Raw genomic sequence first — 21,435 nt, forward strand, 5'->3', positions numbered from 1 at the left:
CAGACTGCTCTTCTGAAGGTCCCGGTCCAAATCCCAGCAGCCACATGGTGGTTCATACCCACCCGTAATGAGATTGGATGTCCTCTTCTGCTGCACCTGAAGAGAGCTACAGTGTACTTATTTATAATAAATAAATAAATCTTTGGGCTGGAGTGAACAGAGCAAGCAGAGGTCCTAAAAAAAATTCAATACCCAACAACCACATGAAGGCTCACAACCATCTGTACAGCTACAGTGTGTTCACATACATAAAGTAAATCTTTAAAAAAAAAAAAAGTTTGATCACAGAACCAAACAGTTTTTTCCTGATATCAAACTGATTATAGAAATAAGACCTCCTTAGGTTTGCCACTTACCAGAACCATTCTGCAAAACATACAAGAAAATTATAAAACTGCTGTATTTGTTAAAGAATTGCACAAATACAAGCCAAATGTTCTCCCCTCCAAGAAACCACTTATTTAAACAGGAAATATACTATATTCTAGAAACAGGTTGTCTTTAATATGCTAAGACTAGAGAGCAATACATAAAATATACTTACGATAGAAACACACACCTAAAAAAAACAAAAAAAAACTTTACAGGGCTGAAAAGCTAGCTTAAGCTGGGAACACAGCTCAAGCTGAGCTAACATTTAACCTAGTAGTATGGTGCATATTTTTCAGAAGAGAGCTTGGTTTTAACTAAAATTCATCAGGAAGGGAGGGAGGGAGAGGAGGGAGAAGCAGGCAAAATCTTATAAAGACTAACATGGAGCTAAAAAATAAAAAATGATGTCTATCACCAGCTAAGAGCACTTCATTAAGTACTCTTGATAGAACACAGCATCCACACTGGGCAGCTGACAACTTGCAATTTAATTCAGTTCAAAAAATATTATTACTGGTTTTGGTTTTGAGACAAAGTCATTACAGCAGGCTGGCCTGAAACTAGTTAAGAGAGGATAACCTTGATAAACTCCTGACCCTCCTGCCTCTTCTTCCGAAGTATTGAAACTACAAGTCTCCCTCCACAAGGCTAGGTTATCTGGTGCTGGCGATTAGTCTCGGGAGCCTCAGGAAAGCACACCAACTGAGCAACGTTACAGTCCCTACACAACACACACGTGTAAGACCGAAGCTTCCTGAGCTCCCTCCCATCTCTGACAGACTGAGAGGCCTTGAACCTGCAAGAATTGTGCATGAAAGGGTTAGAGGGACGACAGATAAGGGGTAAAAATCATTATCATCTCAAAAAAAATTTTTAATTAAGTACACATATTTATACTTACTGGGTTTCCTCACAAATTGAAGCAGACTAAATCTTCAACAAATCAATCTACAGGGACTTTTTGTGTGTTAAGAGGTGGTAATAGTAAATTTTAAACTAGAATTTGTACTGCAGTGTGAACTAATTGGGGCAAATTTTAATTCAAATCAATTAATGTATTGAATGGCCAACAAATACAATTTGGACTAAGCAAAGAAAGATACTAGTTGTAAAACTAGTCTGCAACCACAGATCCCTTCAGGAGACTTTTGAGTATAACCCCTCCCCCAAGAGTATTTACTACTAGAAACGTGCCAACGGGATACAGCATGGCCCCACGGGCTGGAATCTCAGCACTCGGAAAGCTAAAGCAGGAGTACTGCTATAAGTTCATGGCCAGTCTAGGATACCTAGGATACACAGCAAGACAGCCTGAGAAAGCCAAAAAGTACAGCCAGGAATGGTATCACCTGTCTGTAATCTAAGTACTTGAGAAGGAAGCAGAGGATTACAAACTCAAGGTCATCCACTGCTATATACAGAATTACAGGCCAACTTTAAGTGCCAACATTGAAATGCTCCTATGAAAGGATAAGGGGGGCAGAATTAGAATTATAGTCAAGTTAGTCTATCCCTGACTCAGTCAATAAATGACAGAACTTGGAGAATAGAACCCCAAGTATTTTATACACTGTAAAGGTTGCCTTAAGGCCAGGACAGTGATACCCCTAAATCTCAGCACTGACTGGAAGGCAGGGGTGGAGAGAAAAGAAGGGAGGACCAATCTCTCAAACTTTCCCTAATTTACTAAAATAATGCAATCTGTTGCCTACTCTTTTTTTTAAGATTTATTTATTATTATACATAAGGAAGAGGGCGTCAGATCTCATTATGGATGGTTGTGAGCCACCATGTGGTTGCTGGGACTTGTACTCAGGACCTTTGGAAAAGCAGCCAGTGCTCTTACCAGCTGAGCCATCTCGCCAGCCCTGTTGCCTACTCTTAAGTAGTACTGAGTCCTCTTTTATTTTATAAATGTACAAAAATTTCTGTAGTACACTACAATACAGCCATAGTCTTGTTTTTAAAGATCTTCGTGTTTATCCAAATAAAGAAACTGTAAAGCCTTAGTAGGTGCTTTAGTTTATCTTTAATTTGTGTTTCTTACACCTAACACTACTAGGCTTAAGAAATCCCACAGTTGGGGCTTAGTTCAATGATACAACACTAAATGTCTTTATGGCAAAAATATGATCAAAAACAACATTCTTGGACTTAAAATCACCTTATGATGTAGAATTCCACTTTTTAGAACAAGATTTATACATGAGGATCAGTATCATGTAGCTATCCTTTAAAGTAAAAGAGTGGCCACTGTTTCGTATTTTCACGTTTCCACAGCCCAAGACACAAGACTTTTAATACACTTTTAATTAAGCAGAAAATGAAACTATCTTTGATGTCCAATACATAAAGATGATATTTACGTTTCTCCCTGCCTTAAAATTACACGATGAAGGGGGTGGGAGGCGTGTATGTGCAACAGGTTGTGTTGAAATTATAGAGCTTTGGTTCTCTTTCACACTATAGGTGTTCTAAGGATCAAACTCAAGCTACCAAGCTTGGACCCTTATGCACTGAGCTGTCTCAACCCTCAATAAATGTTTTAAAAGTAATTTTGCTATCTACAACAAAATAACAGGCCTCATAATTGTGTATTTAAGGCCGACCAACTTTCTAGAATTACATAATCTTTAGCTTAGCATGTCAGATACTACTGAGTTACACTTATATAAAACTATAAAATGCAGACATAGTGTACACAGAGAAAACTTTGCTCCCCATCAACTCTGTCCCCTTAAAGCTCCAAACAGATATTGTCTTCTTAGAAAACTAAGTGTTTGGAAGGTTTTACCTTAACTAGACTAAGATCAAAACATTTGCAGTCACTTTTACTCCCCACCTCACCTTTTATTGGGGGATGGGGAGAGATCTACTTTACACAAGGAAGTCTTTAAAGCACATTTAAGTAGTTTTCAATTCAGTTTCCACAATCATTTCAGCACTCACCTACTAATTACCTGTCACAGCTCCAGCTTAGCATTTTTTTCAGAGCTTTGTTTGATAAATCCCTAAAAGGGATGTGTAACATTCCTTCTTACAGATCTAAAACAAGTTTATCCAAAAAAAAAAAAACTTTTAAATACCGTAATAATTAAAACTTCAGTCCCTGCCAGGCATAGTAGTAGTTAGTACACACCAGCACTCAAGAGACAGAAGCAGGAGGATCTGAGGCCAGCCTGCTCTACAGAATGAGTTCTATCTAGGACAACCATGGCTATACACAGAAACCCTTGAAAAACCAAACAAAAACAAAGCAAGAGGAAAGAAAACACTGCCTTCTCTCATTCCCTCCTCTCAAACAATACCAGGCATAACAGACATACAATAGCTAGACATTATTTGATGTAAACAGTCATAGCCAGATGGGGAAACATAAAAACGCTTGCTATGCAAGCTTGGAAACCCAAGGTAGATTTCCAGAAGCCACATAAAGGTGAAAGGAAAGAACATACGTGTCCTCTTACCTCTACACACACACATATCATGCAGACAAAAATGTCAGCCTCCCTGTCAAAACCTCTGAGCTGCAAACTGTGTTTACCACCTTATTTCAAAGTGGATTCTGGTGTTTTAGCGATAAATGGCAAAATAACTGTGTTCATGTGGTTCAGTTCATAATTTAAAAAAAATTTCAAGGGGCTAGATGGCTCAACAGGTAAGAGCACTGACTGCTCTTCTGAAGGTCCTGAGTTCAAATCCCAGCAAAACACATGGTGGCTCAAAACCACCCATAAAGAGAGCTGATGCCCTCTTCTGGTGTGTCTTTAAAAAAAAATCCAAAAATAATTTAGCTGGGCGAGGTGGCACACGCCTTTAATCCCAGCACTCTGGGAGGCAGAGGCAGGTGGATTTCTGAGTTCGAGGCCAGTCTGGTCTACAGAATGAGTTCCAGCACAGCCAGGGCTACACAGAGAAACCCTGTCTTGAAAAAACAAAAAACCCTCAAAAGGGTCAAAGTAGCGAAGTCTTTATCAGGTAAACAAACACAGACGTTCATACAACAAATGATGCAAACAAGCAAGAACACAGTCTCTGAACAGCCTGAAGAGTCAATTTGGCTACAACCCTGTTAAAGATGAACTTCACTAGTCCCCCAAGCACTGAAGCATTAACCTATAATAAAAATACTAACTACATATACCAAATGTAAACCTCAAAAAAGAATAAAATAACTATAATGTGAATGATCCTTTGACTTTCCCTAATTTCACTCAATTCAGTAAATAAATGAGAAAAGATCCCTGCCCTCCAAGTTTACATGAGGACAGGCAAAAAAAAAAATTAAATGATGTGATTTCAGGCTCTGATGAACTAGGATAGACTAAAAGAAATGAAAGAACATAGACATTTGCCCACTGTATACAATAGTTAAGACACAGAGTAGTAAAAGAAAGACTATCATAGCTGAGTTAAAAACCAAACTAGCCAAGTGAAGTAGTACTGAACAAAAACACAACTAGTTAAAAGGTTATAGCAACAGAATTCCTGGAACCCAAGAGTTCCAAATCAGCACTCTCCCTGCAAAGAAAGGAAATCAGGGAGAGAAAGGTAGCAGAAGAGGGTGGATGAGCTAATGAAAACAAGTGAAGGAAAAACAAAGCCCGATACCTGTGAGATGTGACCTCTTTGGGGTGAAGAACCCTTTCATGAGGATTGAATATCATATATCCTGCCTATCAGATATTTACAATTCATAGCAGTAGCAAAACTACTGCTGAAACAGCAACAAAACAATTTTATGTTTGGGGGTCACTGCAACCTGAAGAACTGTATTAAAGGGTCCTAGAATTAGGAAGATTGAGAATCACTAGTCTTAGACAATAAAAAAACTAGTGTTGGGCTAGAGAGATGGCTCAGCGGTTAAGAGCACTGACTGCTCTTCCAGAGGTCATGAGTTCAAATCCCAGCAACCACATGGTGGCTCACAACCATCTGTAATGAGATCTGATCCCCTGTTCTGGATGTTTCTGAAAACAGCTACAGTGTACAGTATATTAATATTAATAATAATAATAACAATAATAATAAATTTTACATTATATAAATAATCTTTTAATTAAAAAAAAACTAGTGTTTTCAAGGATAAGAAAGGTAGCCAGAGGCCAATGGGCACTAAGATCACAAAGTTGCAGATGGAAAATAAGAAACAATAGAAAGACTTATACAATAGTATGTATAGTTCCAATTAAAGACAATGCAGGCCTTTAAGCAGGAACTTTACCTTGTATTGGTTTGTACCTATGCGTCCACTACCATGCTCAGCACAGCTGCAGAGGATAGAAATATAGGATCCCCTGGAACTGGTGTTGCAGGCAGTGTCATCAGCTCATGGTGGTTGCAACCAAACTTCTGCAAAAGTCCACACTCCTCACTACTAAGTCATCTTTACAGCCCCAATCACCACCACTTTTAAAGGCTCATTATACTCGGTAAGTAAGCTATATACAGTGCAAATGGCAAAGAAGGAGGCCAATGTAGTCATTCAAATGAAAATAGGATGTGCCTTGTACAACTGTAGAAAGGATTGGAATAGAAAGGCTTAAGATTTGAGGTGGAACAAATAGAATTGCTAAGAGTCCATGGAGAATGGAAGCTAAAGGTGATTCCCAGCTGCTTGAGTTTGATAAGGTAGATCAAAAAAACATTAACTGAGATAAAAAGGAAAAGGAAAAAAGGTAGCAATTATGACAGACAACTTGCCTAGCATACATAAAAGTGCTTAAGAATCCCTTCCCACAAAAGGCCAAGGCTGTAGCTCAATAGTAGTGTGCTTGTCTAGCCCAATCTCTAGTCCTATCAACTGGGGGGCTTGGGGGTTGGGGGAACACCACTGGTCTGAGGTTGTCTTGAAGGTATGGAATAACATCACAATTTTATATGTGTAAAATTCAAGAAAGATAGTTACATAATATGAAGATCTGGACTGGACATTCAAGGTTATCTAAATAGGGCCAGGCCTTCTGATCTATACCTGTAATCCCAGAACTCAAGAGGGAGATGGACTGCCACAAGTTCAAGGTCACTCTGATCAACACAGGTTTGCAGGCCAACCAAAATGTTATCTCAAAAAAAAATCACAAACTTTTATGTAAAAGTTATTATTTAAAGCTATGATGCCATACCACAGATTACCCAAGTAATCATAACCAAGTAGGAGCCAAAAGTATAATGCATTCATTGTCTTAACAATTTTAAATGTGTGGTGTATAAATGTAATATTTGAAACACCATACATATTAAACCTATTGATCAAATTGGTACCTTCACTTTATATTTACCTACATTCTCCAATTCACTCTCTCACTCTTGGCTAATCCCATGGTACTCAACACCCTATTTTAAGTTGTTTTGGGGTCTGGGTTTGTTTTTTTGAGGGTAGTTGTTGAGACAAGGATTCACTGCGTAGCCAGAGTTGTCCTAACCTTGCTTTGCAGAGTAGGCAGAACTTGACTCTGCTTCCACTGTGCTGAGATTTCAGGCCTAAGCCATCACCCAATATTCCAAATTCTTAAACTGTAGATCTCAGCCCCAAATGGTATCATCTAACTGAATGTAGGAGTGGTGAAAAATCTGACATCAGCAAAAGGATTAAAAGGATTCTCAGTGCTTAGCAACCAAAAATAATGGTCAAAATTTAATAAATCTGATGTCTGACGGTATTGACCCATACCACATCAGGCACTTTCACTGCACAGAGCCCTGCACCAGGCAATGCTCTAAGTCCAACATTCGCTTCATTCTGCCTGTGCTGCCATACCACATAGGCTGCTAACACAAACAAAAACTAAATGCTGCCTCAAACATCAGATTCAAGGCTCTATTAATCAAGACTATCTTATGCTATCAAATGCATTGCTTTAGACAAAATTTTCTGCTTTTAAACACAATGCTTTAGTCACAGGAGACAGACTTGATTCCTATTACCTTCCTCATCACATAATACTTGGATTGTACTGTGTTAGATTATGATTTTTAAGAAACATTATTTGAGCCAGGCAGTGGTGATGCACCCCTTTAATCCCAGCACTTGGAAGGCAGAGGCAGGTGGATTTCTGAGTTCCAGGACAGTCAAGGCTACACAGAGAAACCCTGTCTAGGGGGAAAAAAAGAATAAAAAAAAAATTAAGGGTCAGAGAGATAGGTCTGAAAGTTAAAAGAGGTCAATCCAGACTCTACTTCCCAGGAGATATGGGAGGAGAGAGCAAGTTATTATCTTTTGACCGTCACACGCAGGTCGTGGCACTTATACCCAGATGGACTGATGATGATGGGTGGAAAAGTAGATGAGTAAATGAGAAAAGAAAAGAAAAGAAAAGAAAAGAAAAGAAAAGAAAAGAAAAGAAAAGAAAAGAGAAAGACAGACCGATCTTGAATTGCTGACTTTAGTTACTTGGGAGTTTTGTTTGCTTGCTATAAAGTGGAAGGTTTACTTGTTGCTTTTGGTTGTTTCTGTTGTTTTGCTGGTACTTTTTTTAAAGGTCTCACATATAACAACCTAGCCTACAATTTACTACATAGCTTAACTCCTGATCCCCCAATCCCCACCACAGCCTCCTCCTCCCAAGCACCAGGATTACAAGAATGAATCACTATGCTGCTAATAAGTTTAACTGTTAAATAAACTTAAAGACTTTTCCAACAATTTCTGAAATGGCTTTAAGCATGCCTCTGACAACATGTGGAAGTCCATGATCTGTGCTCTCAGGTAAAAAGGAAGCTACTTTTGCTGTGGTACTGATGACTGCCTACTCATAACTGCTCAGATTACAGGGACAAAAATAAACAAATTAAATGGAATCAAGACATTTTTATTTTAATTAAAAACTTGTGAGTATGAAACTGTACAAATGCACAAACAGGATGTGTTTGTGATGCTGTGTGAGCCTGTGTGATGTGTGCTAGAACAAGAGCTCCTGTCCTCTCAAGTGCACAGCAAGCCAATCACCCTTAACACTGAGGCATCTCTCCAGCCCCAAAAAACCTTTAAAATATTTTTAGTGTAAAAATATAAAATTCAGCCATTACCCAAGCTTAATGTTGATATTTATCTTCTAACTGGTGATACAGGAAAAGTAATAACCACTTTCAGTCTTTTTTTAAAAAACAAAACAAAACACGTCATGCCAGGCCATTGCAGACTTTAATTCCAGCACTCAGGAAGCAGAGGCAGAGGCAGGCAGATCTGAAATCAAGGTCTACCTTGTCTACACAGTAAGTTCAAGGACAGGCAGGGTTACACAGAGAAACCCTGTCTCAAAAAAAAAAAAAAAATTGCTATTTTTGAAGACAGCAGATGAGCTGGTAGGGGTGTGTACATGTCTTTGATCTCAGCACTGGGAAGGCAGAAGCAAGAGAACCCCAAGTTCAAAAGCAGCCTGTTTTATGTGAACACGGACATGGGCACAAAGTGCAAAGGAGGTTTTATATTCTAGATTGATCATACTTAGGATAATAAATTCCATTCATTTACCTTGCTTATTGCAAGTATGTATTATTTTGATCTAATATGAAAGAGGGTATTTTGCTTCAAAAAGATGGTTAATTCTATCAACTAAGCTGGACTGAGAACAACCTAAGAGATTAATCAAACACTGTGTGTGTCTAGTATGCACTTGCACAGATTAAGGGAAGGGTCTACCCTAAATACAGATGGTGCCCTAATGAAATTAGACAGATGAGAGGAAAAAGAAAAGAGCCAGTAGAGTTAGCTAGTGCAACCATTCTCTGCTTCCTACTTGCTAATGCTTTGAGAGCCACTCTGCTCTACCCTTGCACCATGATGGACTGAAGATGTAGGCTAAAATCTTTCCTTGAAATCAGGGTTTCCTTGAGGTTTTTAATTACAAGAAAAGTCTAAAAGATAACTTTTAAAAAGACTTACAAGGCGAAGACATAGTTCAGTGCTTTATTCTTTCCCTAGATGCACTATTTGTGTTTCCCTGGGTTCTATCTCCAGCTCCAAAAATGCATAAAGTATACTTAAGCTTGATAACATTTGCTTATATACCCAGAACTTGGAAGAAAAAGGTATACAAGTTCAGGGCTAGCCTGAACTAGAGTTCAGATCTTTTTTTAAAGATTTATCTATTTAATAATGTATATGAATGAGTACATTGTAGCTGTACATGAGTCTTCATGTGGTTATTGGGAATTGAATTTAGGACTTCTGCTCGCTCAGTCCCTGCTCACTCCTGGCCCAAAGATTAATTTATACATAAGTACACTGCAGCTGTCTTCAGACAGCACCAGAAGAGGGCATCAGATCTCATTACAGGTGGTTGTGAGCCACCAAGTAGTTGCTGGGATTTGAACTCAGAACTTTGAAGAGCAGAACTTTGAACTTCAGAAGAACACTGAGCCAGCCAGTGTTCAGACTTTATAAGAGTGAGGAAGAAAGGGAAGAGAGGGAAGGGGAAAGAAGAACGGGAAAAGGAGGAAAGAAATGGCAAGAAGGGAAGAGAAAGGACTAAGAAGGATGGGGGAGATAAGAGGGAGAGGAGGATTTTCAGAGATTTCCACCAAATCACAAAGTTCTAATAGACAGGAATATTGGGATAAAAGTTACTTTACATGAACAAAAATTACTTGGCAAAATTCAGTTGCGGTACCATCTCAAAAGAGAAAGGAGGAGAAAAAAAAGAAGAAAAAACAAATTCAAAATCAGGTTCTGTCACCTAACCTTTTAAATAAATTATTTAACTATACACTGAATGTCTTTGTGTGACTCAAGATGGTTCAGAGGTTAAGAGCATCTACTGCTCTTGTAGAGGACTTGGGTTTGATTCCCAGAACTTACATGTTCCTGAATGATTATTATCAACCTGCAACTGTATCATATTCACCTAGGGATATAAAATTTAGTTGCTACAAGAAATGAAATGTTATCTTTTGAAACAGAATAGCATTTTACTTTTCTCATTAATACCTTATAAACTAACTGTAAGCCTTGATATGGGTTCAGAAGAAACACTACTTGTATAACCTTGGAAAAACATTTGAAATCCCTGTGCCTACTACATTTTCTCAACTGTAAAGTGTGAGTAAACAGGCCTTCCCACACAGGGTATCCATGAGGACTAAAACTTAAAAGGCTCAAAATAGCATAGATCATGGTATAAACACTGATAAATATTACTTAGTTATTAGGATTCATTCGTTGCTGAACATAATAGAATACCCTGTAATCGCAGTATTCACCAGTTTGAGGCAAGAAACCACAGAAAGTTCAAGACCAGCCAAGGTTATATGGTAAAATCCTGTCTCAAAAATAAAAGACTGTCTATAACAACAAACTTTTAATGGACAAATATGCCAACTATAGTGAAATATACCTGTGATCTCAGCAATAGAGAGGTTGAGGCAGGAAGATTTGTAAATTCTAGGCCAGATTAGGCTACATAGCAAAGAATAGAGAAGGGATGAGGGAAGGGGGACGGGGGATAAGAGAAAGGGTAGGCCATCTTTACCCTTAAATACGTAAATACTTCTCTGAAAATATACAAATGACCCAACTAGTATATAAAAACACCCTATTAGTCATTAGAGAAAGTTTATCAAAAACTGATTACAAATGGACCACTAGGGGCTGGAGAGACAACTTTTTGGTAAGTAAGGGCCCTTGCTGCTGCAGAAGTTAGGTTCCCAGCATCCACATCAGACACCTCACAACTGCCTGTATCTTCAGCTCCATGGGATCTGGTGCCTCTGGCCTCGAGCATGCACTTAACACAAACACACACAAATGATTTAAAAATAAAAAGGAGAGTATTTGTAGCCCTTTAATCTTGGCACTCAGGAGGCAGAAGCCAGCATAGTCTATATAGAGTGAGCCAGAGCTACACAGAGAAATCCTGTGTGAAAAATTCAAGAATGTTATTGGGGAGGGTGGGCCTAGAGATTTTGCTAAGAACACTGAATGCTCTTCCAGAAGACCTGAGTTCTCATTCTCAGTTCCCAGCATCCACATGGCAGTTCACCTGTGTCTGTAACTCCAGTTCCAAAGAACTCAATGCCCTCTTCTCATTAGACACAAACTCAATGCCCTCTTCTCATTAGATACCAATGCTAACTGAAAGACCAGTAAAAAGCATAAACAATAAGCACAGGTGAGTTATATAGCTCAGCACTTGTCTCAAATGCAATTTAAGTTCATCCTTTAATATGGACCCCTAAAAAAAGAAAAATAACAAAATACCTTACCTCCACAAGTCATACAGCAGCTGGAAAGTTAGTAAGCCTATTGAGTAAGAGCTGCTCTAGGAGATCCAACAAGATTGTGGTCCTAGCTTATATTAACAGGTATTTAGTGAAAAACCTAAAGGGAGGCAAAACATCAGCTAAGCTTTTTCTTTTTTTAAATACAAGTACACTGTAGCTGTCTTCAAACACACACCAGAAGAGGGCATCAGATCCCATTATGTGCTTGCTGAGAATTGAACACTAAACATTGTTTGACATATAAACTGAATTGAGTAGATTCTCTTAATATTATATATAACTTTACATACAACTTCACAACATCATTTCTATCAGTTTAATGAAAAGGCAAAAAAAATTAGAGTAAATACACAATATCACATTTCCTTTTTCTAGATACCTCATATCCTCAAAAAATTACCCTTTTCTTACATCATACCTGCATCTAAATAAACTATTATATCAAAATCTCATCAGGGCCTGTGACATAGCTTCCCAGGTAAAGTCACTTGCTGCAGATCCTAATGACCTAAGCTGGATGGCAGAGATACACATTTTTGAAAGAACCCAACTTCTAAGAGCTGTCCTGACTTCCTCATGAATGTAGGTGTGCAGACAGGTATCCCATACACACATACATACACACAGAGTCTTGCATTATAAGTGACACAGACAAAACCAACTACAGTGGTGTGGATCTGTAGTTCCTCGAAGAGGTAGAAGCAAGAGGATCTCACCAACAGCTTTAAAAACAAAACAAACAAACAAACAAATCTATGTAGTAATTTCAGTCCAAAAGCAGAAAGAAAAAGCCCTAATATTTAGATCCACATCTGTAAGGAACTATATGGTTAAAAAACCACATTTTAATTTGTAACTAAAAGTAAAGATCATCCAAATAGTTATCAACAAATAGCAAAACTAAACAGCAGCTTCTCTTTTCTAAGCTTATCCAACCTCTAGAGTATGTATAATCAGGGTTAACCCAAGAGGAATGGTAGAGAGGAAAAAAATAACTACAAGGAAAATGTTCAAAAAGAAGGACAGTGTAAGTAAAGTAACTGCCTGAGAGTACTGACTGGGCTGGGCTAGACTGTGTCTAGCACAGATGAGTAAATGAGTTGAAAGCATAACAACTAAGAGTACAGACTGGGCTGAGGGCACTACTCAGAGAGAGAGCTTGTCTAGCATGAAAGCACATCCTCAAAATCAAACAAAAGCCGTCAGGGGGATTGAGTGTGGGCAGGGTCAGATCCTAATTCTAAGCAAGCAACCCTTTCCCACACCACTCATTACACTGCTCTCCTTATAGTATTAAGAATGGATATCATGTAAAAGGAGCAAAACATGACACCATATTCTGTAACTGCTAGCTATTGTAATTACATTAAAAACTCATTTAGGACAAGAGTAAAAGGAACTAGAAGTATGAAAGAGAAGGTTTTTTGAGGGGTCTCCTCTGCCCCCCATTTTTTGAGCTTGATTGCTCTGAAACTGTAGATTTAGACCTTCCTGTCTCTTGAATGCTGGGATAAAAAGGCTCACACACCACTCAGGACCTACTTCAATTTCTTACTCCTATTAAAGATACACACTTTTATACAAGTAACTTCAAAAGCCAAATAATAGACTGTCCCAAGTGATAGATGGATGTTCTCGTCCTCATCAATTTTTACATAAATTAAGACAAAACCAATTAAAATGCTGCACACAAGACCTGGCATGGCAACATGCAAGTCAATTTCAGCATATTTAAGTCAGGAGGAGCCCATGTTCCAGGCCACCCTCAATACATAACTGTCTCAATATTTTTTAATTTTTAAGAACTACTAAAGATCTTTCAACACAGAAAACATATATAATCCAGTCTGTTAGAATATAGAGAACTGAACTCTAACTCCAACTTCGGAACAGAACATGTTAAACATGACTATCTGAATACTAACTTTTAGACTATCACTTCTTTAGGTTTAAAGAAACTAACATACTTCAACAGATTAGCAAGGGGGAAACTGTTTAGAAATAAACAACTTACTGAAGATATAAAACCTTGGAAAAGAGTTGAAAAAATTACAATTTTCTACTGAATTAAAAAAAAAACCTGCAGAATGCCTCAACACACAGAAAAATTAAATGTAATAACTAATAGCAACTAAAAAGCAGCCTAGGTTGAAGAACTGGCCCAGTGGTTAAGAGCACATACTGCTGTTGCAGATGACCTGAGTTTGACTGCAGGCACCCACATCAGGCAGCTGACAACTGCTTTTAACTTCAACTCCAAGTGATCTAATACCCCTCCAATCTCCCCCTCAAGCAAGTAATAAAATGAAAATATAAGAGAATCACTAAAGATTCCTACATTTGTTAAAAGAATTTCCGCTACAGCACATACTATCCAAAACTTAAAAAAAAGAAAAAAGAAAAAAACCTATCTTTGAACTTAGGCCATCAGGAAGAATAGAGTTTATAAGTTTACACGTACATATATCATGTTATGTATATGACACACACACATATACAGTTTAAAGATTAAGTCAGGGGTTGGAGACACGGCTCAGCGGTTTAGAGCATTGCCTGTTCTTCCAGAGGTCCTGAGTTCAATTCCCAGCAACCAGATGGTGGCTCACAACCATCTGTAATGGGATCCAATGCCTTCTTCTGGTGTGTCTGAGGATAGCTACAGTGTACTCACATACATAAACTAAATAATTCTTTAAAAAAGAAAAATTAAGTGGACTTGCTCAGTGCTTGTGCTTATTCCCAGTAACCTTTAACTGAAGCGTGTTGACTACAAACTGCTTCAATAAGATGTTTCAAAAACTTTTTTTTTTTTTTTTTTGGTTTTTCGAGACAGGGTTTCTCTGTGTAGCCCTGGTTGTCCTGGAACTCACTCTGTAGACCAGGCTGGCCTCGAACTCAGAAATCTGCCTGCCTCTGCCTCCCGAGTGCTGGGATTAAAGGTGTGTGCCACCACGCCCGGCTATGTTTCAAAAACTTGTCTGTAATGTGTTAAACATATAGAATTGTTGTACCTTAAAACAAGCTATTTCTTAAGATATCAAATTTAAAACCAAACTTGCATTATTCTGTGTTACACTACCGCTAAACTAGATCTCTAAACTATGTGTTTAGTAATACAGTCTAAACTCACACTTAGAAAATAAAGTAGTAATCAAGACCCATGACATTTACAATATAAAACCAACCAGACATCAACTGTGTAGACTTTCCTACGTTTGCACTATGCGCTCCCGCTCGCTCTCTCTCTCTATATATATATATATGCTATCATAAAGCAGAAAGTGATTTCTCTCTCTCTCTCTCTCTCTATATATATATATATATGTATATATATATATATATATATGCTATCATAAAGCAGAAAGTGATTACTGACCAGATGCATTTATGTTTTTTCAACTTTAAAAATACAAAAACTTTTAATAAGACTAATGTCTGAAACATTTGTAAACCTTAAAATCATCCCCATTTCAATTTGCTATATAGCTAAATGGCTGGCTATTTTCAGACTATCCAGAAATGTAATCAGAAACATTTTTTTCAAGAAACTGAAAGGTTTCCAAATATAACACGGGATCAATCTGACTCTTATTACAGATTACAGAGGAACATCTATTTGCTCACAAGTACTTACAAATTCCAAAAGGACTGCACAAGAAGGTGTTGATTTCTTCTCTATAAGCTTTATGTTTTCCAGTTTGTTTTTTTATTTTGTATCCTCTGAAATATCCAAGTTCTTTGAAGATACTTAACCTATGACTATTTGACATAGAGTTACTTGAAGTCAGCTACCCATATTTACTTTGAAGTTTTCATATGGTCAGATCCAGAGTTAGCCAGGTTCCTTGGATTTAAGAGCAAGGTCTTCTTTACTGTTCCATGTATTTGTCACTGTTGTACTTATCCACTCCAGAAGAAATAGCCAATTTATGTGCCAAAAAGCAGAAACAAAAAGAAAAATTTCACATCTGAAGATTACTTCTAAACATCAGCGTGTATAGACAAATAGCTATCTCAATACTACCATGCTGGTGTGAAAATGGAACATCTTACATTCCCAAGTAAATAAAAGATAAAAAGAAAAAAACGCTGTATTCTTTCAATGTCTTCATTTAGAAAAGCTGTCCCATTGTAATATGAAAAAAGCTGAAGTCAAAAATTACTAAAACTTTTAATAAAGGTAAAAAGAACTGCCACAAAACTTCAGCAATATTTAAACAGTAATTTGAAACTGCTGAAACTACTTGGTACACAAATCAAACATATCTTACAGTTTTGGCTGAAGAACACAAACAGGAGAGGGGAAAGAGACAAAAATAACACCAGATGAAATGCTTTAACCACTTATATAATCCGTTTGACCCAAAATACTGAAGAAATGGCTGGGACTTTTAGTAGCTCGTTGAATTTGTTCACTACTATCAATTCACTTCAGAGATGATTCTTGTCAATTTTAATGAACTTCTGGAGCAAAATTGCCCAAAACAAAAACAAAACTGTAATTCCAAAATGGCCACTTGAAATATCCGGGGCCTTTTAAACAAAACCTAGATGATGATCTTCATACGCCAAATTCAACCACCTGTAAAAGTTGTATTAGGAAAAAACAAAAACAAAAAACTTAAGTCAGTTTTTATTTTCAAATCAAAATTAACCCCCATTTGGAAAAAAATTTAACCTCTGGGGAAAAAATTTTTCCCACACAGCCGTAAAAAGAGAGCTGGGGAAAAAGTCTTTTCCTAGCCCTCGATGAAGTCTACTGAATGAAGGGAGTTAGAAAACTGTGGGCGACGATATCACTGAAGAGTTCCGATTTGAACTGGGAACTGGGTGCAGGTAGTACCCTGGAGGTTGCAAGCGCCCAACTTAAAAACTTTGAGCAAATATTCAAACTACGAAAGTGGCCCACGGTCTCAGCAGTGCTCTTCCCCGATTCTCTCCCATGTGCCAAAGGAAAACAAATGGACAGGTGGTGCTGCCACGGAGCGTCGGGGAACCCGACTCCGAGAGTGAGAGGCGGAAAGGAGCGTGACGCTCCTTCCAAAACGCAATCTCGGAGGACGGAGCAGCTGGATTGTCCCCACTACGGCTTAGTAGGAAGGCCGGCGGGCAGGCCGGCGGGCGGGAGGGGAGCGTGGCAAGGCGAGCGTGGCAGGGCGAGTGGCTACGGTTCGCCCGGGGGCTGACTCCCAAGCCCGGGAGAGCAGCGCTCGGCTCCAGGTGCTCGGCCCCATTCCCTTGAAATTAAGCAAACAGGTTTCGGCCAAAACTCCAGGGGTGGGAGGTGCGGGACGCGACCCGTCCACCCCGTTAAGGACCGTGCTCTCCCCGGGAAAATAAACAGGTCCCGTCGGACTCGGGAGCCGACGCGACTTCGGAGCGCTCGCCTTGGGCGAGCAGCCACCACCACCACCGCAACTGCCACGGAGCCCGGCGCGGCGGGGAGGGCGAAGCGCCGCCGAGCACACGGCGGAAGTCCACGGCTCCGCACGCCGCGACTCCAGTCCCCGGTCCCCCGGTTCCCCGGTTCCCGGGGCCGCCTTGCTGGTGGTGGCCCAGGAAGGCGCGCGTGCCGGGGCCTGGGGTCTTAGCCCGACGCCGCGGGCGCCCCGGCCGTTCCCGGCCTTCGCCGCCGAGCACCACCCCCCCCCACCACGGCCGCCGAGGCCCGCCGCCCACCTCGCCCCACGGCCGCCGCCGCCGCCTCCGCTCCGCCGGGCTGAGTCAACGCCGGCCGGGGGGAGGGAGGGAGGGAGGGAGGACGGGCGGGCGCCCCGCGCCTCACGCCTCACGCCGCCCCCCGGCCGCCCGCACCCTCACGCCTCGCGCCACCAACGCCGCTCCCGACCCCTCAAGCCCCAACGCCGACACGGGCAACCCCTCCCCCGGTCCCCGAGACTCCCGTCCGGGGCCCAGGGGACTGTGTTACCTTCTGCCCCACCAGAGGTGCCCCTGGCCTGGGGGTGCCGCTGCGCTCGATCCCGGGAGGAGGTTTTCGGTACTTTGAATAATCCCCTTTTGCCGCTTTTCCCTCCCCCACAACCAGTCTCAGTCCCAAAATGGCGCCGACCCGATCCGCAATGTTCTGGGCCAAGTCTCGCGAGATCGTGGAAGGTGGCGAGGGAGGGGGGACGCAGCGGAGAGGTTGAGAAGTAAGAGGAGGGAGGCGGGGCGAGGGGAAAAGAGGAGGAAGAAAGGGTGCGGAAGCCGCGGTGCAAACGAACCCACTGGGCGGAGCCGGAGGAGGAGGGCCTCCACCACAGAACCTTCTGGCCCAAGTAGCAGCTCACGCCCCAGGTCAGGGAAGCTCCGCCCTCTACGTCGGCGCCTGGGGGAGAGGAAGGGGCGGGGCTAGACCGGGGGCGGGGCTTTGAGGAGGACCCGGAGGCTGGGCCTGGCGCGGGGGAAGGGCGGGGGCGGGGCGGGGGGCGGGGCGGGGAGGCGGAGTCTCGGCGCGGTGACGTCAGGAGCAGCTGGAGCCGGGGATTACCCCCTGCTGCTGACGTGAGGACGGTGAACAATCCGGAACGTTCGGTGGAAGGGGGAATTCCCGTCCGTTCCCTGAGGAGCGCCTCTGTGCAGCCGCGGGCCCTCCCCGAGCTCGGGAACGGTGGGGTGGAGAGGACGAGCGCAGGCGGTCCGGACGGGCAGGCGGGCTCGCAGGGCGTGCGGCGCTTCTGAGTCTGCCCGGCAGCGCCGCGCAACCCGGAACGGCCGGCGGCGGGCGCCGTTCGTTCGGCTCCGCCTGAAGCCCGCCGTGGCTCGCAGGCCGCTCGGCGCGGGCCCTGAGCGCTCCGTGGGCGGAGCCGGCCCTGCCTGAGTGATTGGGCGCCGCAGTCGCGCGCCACGCGGAGCGTGCGGGACGTTAACACGCGGAAGCCGGGTTAGGGAGGCGCGCGAGGCTCGGCTGCAGCCACCGTTCCCCCGGAGTGCGAAGGGCTGCCAGAGAGCATCGCGCTAGTAATTCCTATTTCTAATAACTCCAAAGGAGATGGATTATTTCATCAGCGTTGTCCTGGGTATCCGCATAGCACAAACGATTATTTAAAAAAAAAAAGTTACGGTATTCACTTTCTCTACATATAGCCAAAGGTTCACTCTGGAAAGGTTGGAGATTTAATTCTAAAAGGAAAAAAGTAGAAGAAATGAGGGAGAAGCGTCCTAAAGAGGGAAAATCACCGGAGCGTCATTTCCCAGAAACTTTTTATATGCATTATAGGGTTTGTAGTTTAGTGCGTTACCCCTATAAGTTCGCCGAATGTAAACTCGCCTTAATTTGTACCTCAATCTTTACCCATCTTGCCCCCTAGGTACAAAGGGAAAAAGGGCTTAAAACTAAAGGATGCTTTTTTCAATCGTGCCAATGTCTAAGATGTGTTTTCCTCACTTTTTACATAAGCTGGTTTCATATTTTAGAAATGATCCAGTTACTCCCTGGACCTTGACTACTCAACCTACCCGGTTTAAACTTCCGTTTGTTTTAGGTGGGTTTGAATATGGGTCGAGTGGGGACGGGAGAGGCAAGGATTCGTGTTGCTTTCTCTAAAGAGCTATGTAGAGAACCTTGAACGCCCGATCCTTTTGCCTCTGCTTTACAAACTCTGGGGTCACAACCATGCCCCACCCCGCCCAGCTCTGTTTTAAGTCTTAATCCAAACTCTTTCCACTACACGAGACCTGAATCCATAAAATTAACGTATATTGAAAAAGAACTTGGGTTGCTTTTGAATTTAGCTCGGATCTCAGCTATGTAACCCAAGCTGGCCTGGAGTTCTCCTTATCCCTTCAAAGACACACCACCTGGTTTCTATTTCTAAGAATTGATATCAAACTAGGCAGAACAGGAAGAGGAGGGAATGCATGGGGACATGAGAAGAAAAAGGGTACCTTTCACCAAGAGTCAGGCATTAAATAAGATGAACAGCACCTGCTTTAGAGAAAACTATTCCAAGAAAGTTAAAATATCCTGGAGTCGTGCCTTACATCTATAATCCCAGCATTCTCTGAGTTCAGATTAACCTCGAGGACATAGCAAAATTCCAGGATAGTCAGGGCTACAAATGAGACCCCGCCTCAGATTTAAAGAATGTTAAAATAGCAATGAACTGTGAATAGGTAAGAACATGTAACCTTCAATATGGTCTTACTCCTTTCCCAGATATTTTCTAGAAATTTGAAAGAAGAAACAGAAAACATCCTAACTTCTCTTACAACCCTAGTGATTTAGGGTTTGACTTTGGTGGGAGAGGGGTTCGAGGCAGGGTTTCTCCGTGTAACCTTGGCTGTCCTGGAACTCACCCTGTAGACCAAACTGGCATCCAACTCAAGAGATCTTCCTCTGCCTCCCCTAGTGCTGGGATTAAAGTTGAGCACCACCTGGCTGGTTTAACCTTTTCAACTGTTAACTGCCCAGTATACCTGGAGAACCACCCTGTGATCTTACTTAAGTTCTGTAACAAGCTTTCAAACTTAACTTCAAAGCACATCAAAATCTTAAATATTTTGATACTGTAAAGACAATGAAATGTGCCGGACTTGGAAAAGCCCACAGCCTTGCTCCTGGGTGTGGTGGTCTTTCACTGAGCCCCTCGTTTTACCCACTGGAGTGAGCAAATAATCTACGCTTTAAAAAGCAATCTCTAAGTCTACTCTAACTCCGCTTCACACCGGCTTCTCCTGGAATTCTTTCTGTAGTGAAGTCAAAGGTCCCACATTACCTGAAAACAGTTACTCAGGCTGTTGAGTTCTGCAGTGCAGGCTGCGTCTCAGTCAGCTTGTCCCTATACCACGAACAGAACCAAAGAACAATTCTAAAGGGCCAAGTTCGACAGTGTGCACACTGTGGAATCCAGGAGCTCAAGACCACAAGACCCTGTTTCAAAAAGCCAAAGGAGGATGGGAGAACACGGTTCTTCTAGACGTCAAAGTGGGGGTGTCTTTACTCTTTATACCTGCTAAGCAAGTGTTGTGTAACCACAGAAAAACCAAGGACCTGTTAGCCGTTCCACCAGCCTGCCCGTCGTTTTCTTTTCCCCAGTTAAGGAAGTCTCCACAAGGCACATCAACTGATAGATTACAAGTGAACACAATATTACACCTTCTGGGGGAAGAGATCTTTCTGTAACCAAGCTCTCTGAGATTTTTCTCTTTTGTTTTCAAGAAATTTTAAATTAGTTCTTACTGTAAATATATATATGCCACATGCATCAACTAATATAGCCCAAGATATCAGCCCAAATATACAATGCTGTAGAAGCAAAGGGTTTTTTTTTTTTTTTCTCGCAACTTGCAGGTAAGAGTGAAAACTGGGGAACAGAAAAGTCCACCAACTGAGAACTGGTTTTAAACAAGTATAGGTCCACCAGCACCTGCCTAGCACACGCCAGACCCTGGGCACTGAAACTCTCTGGAGCCACGGAAAAGGCTTTATTCTCCTTCAATTACAGATTTAAAAGGCAGAATTTTGAAAGTCAAGCAAAGCCAAAGTTTATTCAAAAAGGACAGTTTGATTAGGGTTTAAAAGAAAAGCCGGCAGGCAGGTAAGCTGTCAATCTCAGCAGCTGCCCAGAGGTGAAAGAACTGATAAGGAGAAAGACTTTGACTTAAGCCAGCAAGGAAGTCAGGCATATAGAGTAGACAGGACACTCTAGAGAAAGAATTAAAATGCTCACAGAACCAGAAAAGACGTGGCTAATAGGAGTTCTAGGGGCTAGGGACTCTGGGAAGTAAAAGGGCATTCTCTCATTAAAGGGAAAAATTTCCACTGTCTTTTTGAGGAGAGTGGGGCCTTTTGTGTTTTGTGCTTTTGCTTTGCTTTGCTTTTGCTTTGCTTTGCTTTGCTTT

The 21,435-nt window shown here is 41.6% G+C and overlaps 1 protein-coding gene across 9 annotated transcripts in view; it reads right to left on the bottom strand.

The window, feature by feature from the left end:
* Window positions 1-17,932, bottom strand: part of Gpbp1 (GC-rich promoter binding protein 1) — a 64,449-nt gene extending 46,517 nt beyond the window's left edge. For 6 of the 9 annotated variants that reach the window (NM_001361926.1, NM_001361925.1, NM_001361924.1 and 3 more), the window contains exons 1-2: window positions 17,522-17,931; window positions 15,227-16,174 (exon numbers count right to left, since the gene is read on the bottom strand). The gene's annotated coding sequence lies outside the window, so the exon portion shown is untranslated. Of the gene's footprint in view, window positions 1-15,226; window positions 16,175-17,271; window positions 17,404-17,521 lie in introns of those variants that run through there. The other 3 variants (XM_030247436.1, XM_006517772.2, XM_030247435.1) reach the window with 3 other exon arrangements.
* Between the last annotated feature and the right edge of the window lie 3,503 nt (window positions 17,933-21,435).

Source organism: Mus musculus, chromosome 13, assembly GCF_000001635.26.
Source record: "Mus musculus strain C57BL/6J chromosome 13, GRCm38.p6 C57BL/6J".
NCBI classification, from domain to species: domain Eukaryota; kingdom Metazoa; phylum Chordata; class Mammalia; order Rodentia; family Muridae; genus Mus; species Mus musculus.